Source organism: Phascolarctos cinereus, unplaced genomic scaffold (assembly GCF_003287225.1).
Source record: "Phascolarctos cinereus isolate Bilbo 61053 unplaced genomic scaffold, phaCin_HiC Scaffold_5;HRSCAF=322, whole genome shotgun sequence".
In the NCBI taxonomy this organism is placed as follows: domain Eukaryota; kingdom Metazoa; phylum Chordata; class Mammalia; order Diprotodontia; family Phascolarctidae; genus Phascolarctos; species Phascolarctos cinereus.
The window spans coordinates 281,753,091-281,761,761 of record NW_027555958.1 but is presented as its reverse complement, the minus strand read 5'-3'; the positions used below and the strand labels follow the sequence as shown (position 1 = coordinate 281,761,761).

General features: G+C 35.3%; 1 pseudogene; it reads left to right on the top strand.

Moving 5' to 3' along the window:
• Window positions 1-498: 498 nt before the first annotated feature.
• Window positions 499-1,389, top strand: LOC110219293 (protein NipSnap homolog 3B pseudogene; annotated as a pseudogene).
• Window positions 1,390-8,671: the final 7,282 nt, after the last annotated feature.

Here is an 8,671-nt window from a genome sequence, read left to right as displayed (position 1 = left end):
GTATATGATACAATGATATTCCTCTCTGTATGAGGTAGATAGTAACAGGCTAGACCAGGAAATAGGCAGAGGAAACAAGATGGAATGGCATTTCTTTTCTTCTCCCAAAGGCTTGAAAAAGTCAGGTGAGGAGACCAGTGGAGGAATGGCAGTTCTTTCCTTACTCTAAAGGCAGGAGACAAGACCGTAATAGAATACTACTTGTCTCCTTCCCCCTTGAAAGCAAGGATTGTTTCATTTTTGTCCTTGTGTCCCCAGTGCCTAATAAAGTGACTTGCACATAGTAGGTGTTTAATAAATCCATGTTGGCTGATTGCTTGACCTTGGGTTATTGACCCTTGTCCCAGATTAAATATTTTTCAGAGGCTCTCCAATAGCAGTGACCAGTGAAGAGAAAATGTACCTTCGTCTTTGCATACCTTCCCCAGAACCTGCACGTCCATGATACTCCTCCAAAACCATGGATAGACTCTGGTCCCAACTGTTTCATGTAGTGGCATGCCCCTAGGTATGTGCATCTTCTGTCAGAAGTCTCAGACATTCTTTGAATTTTCTACTTATGTCATAAAACCAGCAAAGACAAATTAATTTCTAGAAAACACAAAGAAACATATTCACCTTCATATAATTCATTCTGAATGTTAGATATCAGAGTCAAGGGCTTGGAGGTGTGATGAATCAAGTCTTTCATATCTGGAAATATGATAACCTTGCTCAATGAGCTAAAGTTATGACAGTTTTAGCCAAGGATAAAAAATGGCAAGGAAAAATTCATTTCTCCAGACCCACCATTTGTAGTCAAACAGAGGAATGAAGTCATTTATGTAATACTGGCCTGCACAATCTGTGGCCCACCAAAGGATTTCTGGTGCCTGGCAAAAAATGTAGTGGAAAACATCCTCTACAGTTTTCATGGGTTGCCTGAAATCCTTTGGTGTGCCCATGAGCCGTTTATGGCCCACAGGCCACAGTTTGTACAGGCCTGATCTAATCCTATGGTACAAAGTAGAAAAACCTCTTGAAGAAAAGGTCTATGAACTTCCTATCTTCCAGATAAAACCAGGCAGGCCAGATTCATGGGGTGAAGACTTTGAAAAAACAATAAATGCCCATATCCAAGTAGGTTAAGCAAAATTGGTTGTAGTTTTCCACACAGAATATGAAACACTTAGTGGAGTGCATGTTCTTTGGTGGACTGAGACACCAGAATGTCATGCATGGAAAAGACACACAGCCCATGAAGCTTCCCAAGTGGTGGCAGCTATTTGGGAGAGTTTTAGTTGCCTATAATGTCATCAAAATATGTTCCTCAATCCAGTTTCATTTTCACCACTAAAATATTTTTTACAGAAATATGAAGGTGCTTATCACATTATACCAATAGTTTAAAGTTCTTTAAATTCATCTAACTTCCTATTTTTATTTGACTAAATTAATGAGTTAATTATCCATGTCAATTCATTTTACTGCCTATATACAGACAAAGAATAGGGTTTTGTAAGGAAAGGCAGAGGGAGAGGTGAAAAGCCAATAGGTTATGGCTGAATAAATGGATTTTGGAAGCCTTGAACAAGGAGATAGTCCATTTTGGGGTGATGACAAGCTCAAGGATGTGACCCTCTTTGTGGAGCTAGAATAGAGGAGTAGATCATGGGACTGAGGGACTGAATACTAAGACAGTTTGAGAAAGAGTCATTATGTATGCTGAAGTCTCCTAGTATGATGCAGGAGCTGGGGAGGAGAGAAAAAAAAACGTGAGTCATGTACTTAACTCATTTAAGTAAGAAGGGAAGATGACCTGGGTATATGTAGACAATAGCCAAAGGCTGTGAGCAGGTGTGAGTATGTTCATCATTACCTGGAAGTTATCACTTTTCCCAATCAGGCTGTTGGCAAGTGAAACATGGGATAGGAAGAACATGGTCAGATGCCCAAATGGGAAGCCCTACATCACTACTCCTCTTCAGAGGGAAGGAGATGGAGATTAAGCAAGAAAAGAGTGTCCCAGAAGACAGAGGCAGAAATTTCGCAGCAAGAGAAGGAAGTCCTGTTCCCTACCAACTTTTCTTTTCCTCTTCCCTTGGAGGACAGATTCAGTAGGAGGCAGAATGACTGGAGTCAAAGGGGAGAATGTACCTCTTTGCAATGGAGGTTCTCCACATCCCAGGTGGGAGATTCCACTGGTAGCGGAGGGTTGAAGTTGCAGTGTGCTGGCAAAGATGGGATTCTTTGCTTTAGGACAGGGGAAAGTCCTTTGGAGTGGATGGAAAGCTACCTTCTCTCAGGGGATATGTTGCTTCTACCAGAGATGAATATACAAGGCATGTGGTCATAGAAACTCTTGGACCCTCTTCTCATATGTTCTAATTCATTTCTCTTTCCTCTAAAACTACAACATACAATAATTAAGAATAATACCCTTTAAAATAAGGAGTACATTTGTATTAATTACATTCATATCAGCTATGGCAGTTAGTGTTTCTTTTATTATCTTATTATGCCAATGGGTCAATAGAACCATGAAAACCTAATGAATCAGAATATGGATAAAAATATTTTCTCCAACAAATCTAATTGCCTGGAAACTGTAAGAGAAGCTAACAAGGACTTCCAGGAGGGCCCATGATTGAGAATAACATAAATGTAGGAAACTATCTACTTGAAACTACATGACATTTCAGGAGGAATCATACATGATAACATCTGTTGAGAATAACAAGGGGAAAACATACCTATTCATTACCATAAATGAACGAGAATCTAGGTAGAACACTGGAAGATTTCTGTTTACTAAGAATTCTGTTGGGAGTTCTATTTTGTTTTCTTTAATTTTTCAGTAAACTCTTTCCTTTTTTATTTTTATGTTCTCAACTACATGTTTTCAGAGGTGGTTGTGATCGGCACATAGGATGTTATCAAACCATAATTTTCCCTGCTTCTCTGGATGAAGCTACAAGCCAAAGAAGTGAAGAATTCCCTAAACTAAACCTAGGGACTCATATTTTGAGAACTTCTGACAAAAAGGGGTAATATAATGATACAAGCAGTTTACAACTGATTCTGTAAACAATAGAGAGTCATAGAAGGCTTTTGAATAGAAGAGTGATGTGATTAGATGAAAGATTAAGAAGACTATTGAGGTTACAGTGTGAAGTGAAAATTAAAGAGAGTATAAACACCCCAGCAAATATCTGAAAAATTCCAAGATTAAGCAATGATAAAGACATTCAAAGAGAAACATAAATAAACTCTTACACAGTCCATAACTGCACCAAAAAAAAAAAATGGCAAGAAGCCAATGGAGAATGGGAGAGAGGTCACACTAGGGAAGCCAGTCTGAGCTTTGGTAAATAAGCCCAAAGCCTACAGTCTCTGGAAGAGGGGCCCTGTCAGGGAAGCCAGCTCCAATAAACGTACTCCGATAAATGGGCCAGAAGCCAGAAGTCGCTCTGAATGAGGAGGAATCCTCTAAGGGATACAAACAAGCCCAAGCTCTTCTAATTGGGATGTGAAGCCAAGCCCCAGATGAAGGCTATCAGAGCAAAACTAAGGAATAATTGGCTCCTATGAGTTACTGCACAGGGAGACACAACCAGATTGGGTATTCCCTAGAGCAATGGAATGCCATGGGCATTCACACTAGTGGGCCTTAAAGAAGCCTTGAGACCAATGCTTTCATCAATATCCTCCTGAGTTCTGTTTGGGCTCAGATCTAGCTCCCCCATAAGATATAAGGAGAAGAAAACATGTATCTGTCTAGCAGATTACCATACTATTGAGGCAGAAGCCAGGAATTAGGCTGAGGTAATAGGGGAACCTATTAACAGACACCCTATTCAGATCATTAGTAGCAATGGCAGCAGCAACAAGAATACATGGGGGACAGGATTAAAAGGGGATGATATAAGATATCACAAAGTGCTAAAGCATATGGAGCCTACCACTGACACAAATTCCTAATCCAAGAATTGAGACTGTAAATAGCAACAATGAAAAATATTCTGCGGTAGTGGTGGAGGAAAGGGAAGTACCTCTACATGGATAAGCAGGCCATCATGGAGAAGGGAAGTAAAACAAGATAATGAAGTTCTCATCACCAAAGGTCCTTTGAACTGTCAAATAGTTCAGCATCAGAAATGGCTGTGTTTTTCAGTATCAGTAAAATTAAATAAAATGTTTGTGGCTGCACCATAAGGACCATGAGAACATTCCATTTGATTTTTTTTTTTGCTTTTTCTTTTGCATCCTTAGCACTTAATTCATTGTTTTTAGATACTAAGTGCTAAGGCATTTTCATTCATTCCTACAGTCAAGGACTATAAGAGTGGAACAAATGAAACAAAAGATAAAAGAATGAGAATTGAAATAAAAGCTATGGAAGATAAACAAAATGGAAAAAAAGGATAAATTTATTAGAATTGGGGAAAGAAAACTATGACCCATGGGCCAAATCCAGCCTGCCATCTGCTTTTGTACAGCCAGCCAGCTTACAATGATATTTACATTTTTAGATAAAGTTTTGTTGTATTTAAAATGAAAAAAAGAATCCCTAGTTCACTGGGCATATAAAAAGAGTCAATGTGCCAAATCTGGTTCTCAGGCCATAGTCAGGGCCTACTGGCATGGAAAAAAAAAAAAGAGTGGAAAGTCTACTAGAGTAGTGAAATCTACTCCCTGACCAGAAAAATAGAATGGAATATTAAGAACTCAATGACTCAATAAGAAGGAAAAAAAAGTAAAAATACTGAAGTAGAAGAAAATATATCATATGCTATAAAAAAGAACTAACTTGGAAAATAGGGAGAGATAATTTAAGAACCATTGGACTTCCTGAAAAACATGATAAATAAAAACATCTATACTATATTTCAAGCAATCATAAAAGTAAATTGCCCAGTTCTATTAGAAAGTAATAAAAGAAAGAATTCATCAATCACTCCCTGAAATAATCTATATACTTAAATAGCCAGGAATGTTAGAACTAAAAGTTATGACTTCCAAATCAAAGAAGGAAATACTGTAAACTACCAAAAAACAGCAATTGGATTAGCCAGGGAACCACACCCAGGATTATATAAGAGTACAATCTAACTATATTTAAGTAAAAGTAAAAAAATTAAGATGTACATTCAAGGCTAATGACTAAGTATAATTCTATAGGTGGGAAAAAAGATATTTAAGAGAATACAACATTTCTAATCATTCTCAATCAAAAAGAATAAATCTTAGTAGAACATTGAAATACAAACTTGTAAGTCAAGGTAAACTGAGAATGACATACATATTGATGTGCATATATATGATTTTGTTTGTGTGTATATATCTGTATGTGTATATGCATATACGCACATATATGAGTATGTATGTACACAAACACACACACATATACATATATATATATATATATATATATATATAATACATCTATCTATTTTCCAATTGGAAGGGGCTAACTATAATGTTTACATACTTAGAATCTAATAAGGGTAGGAGAGATGTATGCCCTTTCAGAAGTCAACTGTCTTTAAGGATCATAGAGAGAATTGAGAAAAGCATTGACCCTGGCTATTTTTTGGGGGGGTTGGTTGTGGTTCATTTTTTTATAAGAGGAAAAAAAAGGAGGGATGCACACATATACATATGTTGGAATAGTAGGTGACAAAAGAGGATTGAACACAAACACATAGAGTTTGATGTATAAATATTTAACTCAACAGGGAAATAAGTGAGGACAAAAAGAGAGGAAAGATGATTACAGAATGGTGGTTGGAGAGTGGGAAGGGAGGTGGGTTGGTATGAGAGCGAGAATAACAACATGCAAAACAAACCATCTCTAGAAGGGAAATATAAAATGAAGATTAAAAAGAAAATATAAGAACCAGAGATTGAGGTCTGGACTTGATAAAGAAGTTGGAGCAAAGGAATAGGTGCAGACCATTTCATTTATAGGGAGAAGGAAATAAGCACTTATATAGTGTCTGCTACGCACCAATTACTTTGAGAAGCACTTTACAAATATTATCACATTTGATCCTCACAACAACCCTGTGAGGTAGGAGATAGGTGCTATAATTATCTCTGTTTTACAGTTGAAGAAACTGAGGCAAACAGAGGTTATCCAGCTACCAAGTGTGTGTAGCCAGATGTGGATTATAAGGGAAAAAAATATTTATCTAAAATAAAAGTTAAGGTCTAAATAGACTTCTTCCAGACCTAGATGTAGCTGGGGGGAAAAAAAAAAACCAGAAGGAAGAAAGAAGTTAAGGTACCATTATATCTTTTTGAAACTTGGTTTTAATAGATGACTAATGATTACTGATTAGAGAAAGAAAGGAATATGCATATCCCATCACAAATGAAACTAAAGTGAACTTGTGAGTCAAAGAACTTTACTTGAAGGTCGGGCAATATAATTATTTTCTCCTTAATTGCTAAATTGCAACATATCTACCATAATTTTGTCATTACAGAGGTCTCTGTATTTATCATTTGGTCACCTTTCTCTTACCACATATTAACATATGTGGATATATTTACACATATGTACATGCGTGTCCAAACACCCCTAATCATTTTTCTAATTACTGACTGTACTATTCATTAATAGAACCATAAACAATAATAACAAGAACATAACATAATAAGAACAATAAATACAAGAATGTATTATTTACAATGTTTTAGCAATGAGAGCACTCACAGCCCTCTTAATCACCTTTAACTCTGACCATTGCTTCAGGTTAATATCTCTCTACATATAAAGACAAAGTTATATTATTCAGTTTATTCAAGCTACCAAGAGGAATATTTTATCAAGAATACTTTTCATCCTCCTCTCAATAAAAAGAAACACTTGGCTACATATGAAAATGTAATCCTCATTATTTACTTATTGTTTATCATCTCTCTGAGAAGAGGTAGAGTCATAATTCCTAAATATTTCAGTTTTTTTCAAAAGTGTAGTCATTTTGCAAATTGTACTGTTTGTCCTGATTAATTCACTGCATCATTTTGTATTGCCTTCCCAGTTTCTTTTTTATGAATCTATACTTTTGGCTATTTCTCATCCTGCATAATATTCCATTCATTAATAATTTAATCAGACATTAGACAATTGTTGGTCATTAACTTTGTTTCCAGTTATTTGCTGAAACAAAAAGTTCTTCTATCAATATGTATGTATATATGGGTCATTTTCTTCTGATTTTGATTTCTTTAGGATATCAGTAGTAGGGTTCTGATGATCCAGTAACTTTGGGGATATTTTTCCAATGTGGTTTCCAAAATGGTTAGATCAATTCATAGCTCTGAAATGATATATCAGTATGCCTATTCTTTGATAACAACTCCAACAATTCCCATTTTCTTTTTTTTTTTTTGTTATCTTTGCATACCTGATGGATGCTTCAATATGCACTTTTCTTGTTATTAGTAATTTGGAGCACTTTTTCATATGGTTATTGATAGCTTGAATTTGTATTGAAAATTATTGGTTCCTATAATTTTGTTATTTATACATTGGGTAATGGCTCTTGTTCATATATATATATGTATATATATGTATGTATATATGTATGTATACATATATATGTATATTTCTATTAATTGCTTACTGCTGGATATCAGGCATTTATCAGAGGAATTTCCCCCTATTTCTTCTCCCCCAATCAATTTTTATATAATCAGAATTGTCCTTTATTTCTGTAATAACAATTTCAAAAGTCTTTCCTGTCATGGTTATTGTTATGCTACTATAGCTTTAAGAGACAAACAACATTTAAGATTTGGCAGTTATAGCTTGTGGTTTTTGAGACATAGAATAGAGATTTAATGGAGATGTTTTGTGAGAAACTTTGAAAAAGAGAGAAAGAAGTTGAGGAAAAATGTTTTACGAAGAAGGATTATTACAAAGAGAATTTTAAGAAGAGTGAATCTGCAGAGAAACTCTTAAGAGGTATGCCTTGGCAAGAAATTATAGAAGAAAGTAGAACAATATACAGTGAAGTTCTTTTCTAATATTAGAACTTTTATGTTGAATGAAATGTAATTTTTTTCAAAATTGAGCTGTACATAATAGAGATACATGATCATGCTGTCATATACAAAAAAAGTACTCCCACAAACCTTTTTTTTTAACCAGATCTGTAATTTTGTAGTTTCTGAGAACTCCCAATGAGGGAACTGCCTTTACTAATGCAATCGATGTGTATAAAATTGCATATGAATCCTAAGATTAACTAAATTGTCTGGGGTCTTATAGCCTATGCTTGAGGAGATTCTTGATCCCTGTCTGCCCTGAATCTGCAATCAGCTCTTTATACACTATGCTACACTGTCTCTAAAATCCAGGGTGTGTTTTCTGAATTGTCTTAGAATTTCCCAATCAACTTACAAGTCAACTATCTGTGATCATTATGTGAGTTATCCTCTAACAAAACAGAAGAGCATTAATCATCATTAAGCATTAACTCTAGAAAGGACCTTGTTGGAAGAAATTTAAGAAGTCCATTTTCTAGTTGATGGGGGAGAATATACAATTAATATTACATAGGATAGGAAAAGAGTTCTTCCATTGAAGATAAATAAACCAAATACTTTACCATGCATCAAGAAACTTTATTTCATTCTGACAATATAAGGCAAAAGGCCAAGAATACAAAACAGTTAACTT